The sequence below is a fragment of the Mastomys coucha genome, unplaced genomic scaffold (genome assembly GCF_008632895.1).
Source record: "Mastomys coucha isolate ucsf_1 unplaced genomic scaffold, UCSF_Mcou_1 pScaffold15, whole genome shotgun sequence".
NCBI lineage: Eukaryota > Metazoa > Chordata > Mammalia > Rodentia > Muridae > Mastomys > Mastomys coucha.
The window spans coordinates 1342570-1344113 of NW_022196897.1; the positions used below are offsets into that span (position 1 = coordinate 1342570).

At 39.2% G+C, this 1544-nt stretch overlaps 1 protein-coding gene across 2 annotated transcripts in view; it reads right to left on the minus strand.

Annotated features, from left to right (window-relative positions):
- Nucleotides 1-1544, minus strand: part of Cubn (cubilin) — a 219199-nt gene that overhangs the window by 4715 nt on the left and 212940 nt on the right. The gene's annotated exons all lie outside the window — the stretch shown is intronic.

A 1544-nucleotide genomic window follows, 5' to 3' on the forward strand; every position in this document is an offset into this window, starting at 1 on the left:
TAAATGTTTAAACAAAATGGCTCTGGCTAGGACAGACTGGTCAGTTATCTCCAAGTACATGGGATAGCTGCCACATTTAAGAATGCCAGAAGGCTTACAGGGCAGTGGTGGCGCATGCCTTTAATCCCAGTACTTGGGAGGCAGAGGCAGGTGGATTTCTGAGTTCGAGGCCAGCCTGGTAGTGTGAGTTCCAGGACAGCCAGAGCTACACAGAGAAACCCTGTCTCAACAAAACAAAACAAAACAAAACCAAGAATGCTACAAGGCATAGTTTGAAGAGTATTGGTATTAGGTCTTCTCTGAAGGTCTGGTAGAATTCTGCACTAAACCCATCTGGTCCTGGTCTTTTCTTTGGTTGGGTAACTTTTAATGACTGCTTCTATTTCTTTAGGGGTTATGGGGCTGTTTAGATGGTTTATCTGATCCTGATTTAACCAGGTATCTGTCAAGAAAAATGTCCATTTCATCCAGATTTTCCAGTTTTGTTGAGTATAGGCTTTTGTAGTAGGATCTTATGATTTTTTTGAATTTCCTCAGTTTCTGTTTTTATGTCTCCCTTTTCATTTATGATTTTGTTAATTTGGATACTGTCTCTTTGCTCTCTGGTTACTCTGGCTAAGGGTTTATCTATCTTATTGATTTTCTCAAAGAACCAACAACTGGTTTTGTTAATTCTTTGTATAGTTGTTTTTGTTTCTATTTGGTTACCACTCCTACATCTGATAGAGGGCTAATATCCAATATATACAAAGAACTCAAGAAGTTAGACTTCAGAGAACCAAATAACCCTATTAAAAATGAGGTACAGAGCTAAACAAAGAATCCTCAACTGAGGAATACTGAATGGTTGAGAAGCACCTAAAGAAATGTTCAACATCCTTAGTCAACAGAGAAATGAAAATCAAAACAACCCTGAGATTCCACCTCACACCAATCAGAATGGCAAGGATAAAAAACTCAGGCAACAACAGATGTTGGCAGGGATGTGGAGAAAGAGGAACAGTCCTTCATTGTTGGTGGGATTGCAAGCTGGTACAACCACTCTAGAAATCAGTCTGGAGGTTCTTCAGAAAACTGGACATAATAGTACCAAAGGACCCAGCTGTACCACTCCTAGGCATATACCCAAAAGATGCTCTAACATATAACAAGGACACATGCTCCACTATGTTCATTTCAGCCTTATTTATAATAGCCAGAAGCTGTAAAGAACTCAGATGTTCTTCAATAGAGGAATGGATACAGAAAATGTAGTACATTTACACAATGGAGTACTACTCAGCTACTAAAAACAGTGACTTCATGAAATTTTTAGGCAAATGGGTGGAACTAGAAAATATCATCCTGAGTGAGGTAAGCCAGTTACAAAAGAACACACATGGTATGTACTCACTGATAAATGGATATTAGCCCACGAGCTCAGAATGCCCAAGATACAATTCACAGACCACATGATGTTCAAGAAGAAAGAAGACTAAAGTGTGGATGCTTCACTCCTTAGAATGGGGAAGAAAATACTCAGGGAAGGAAATATGGAGACAAAG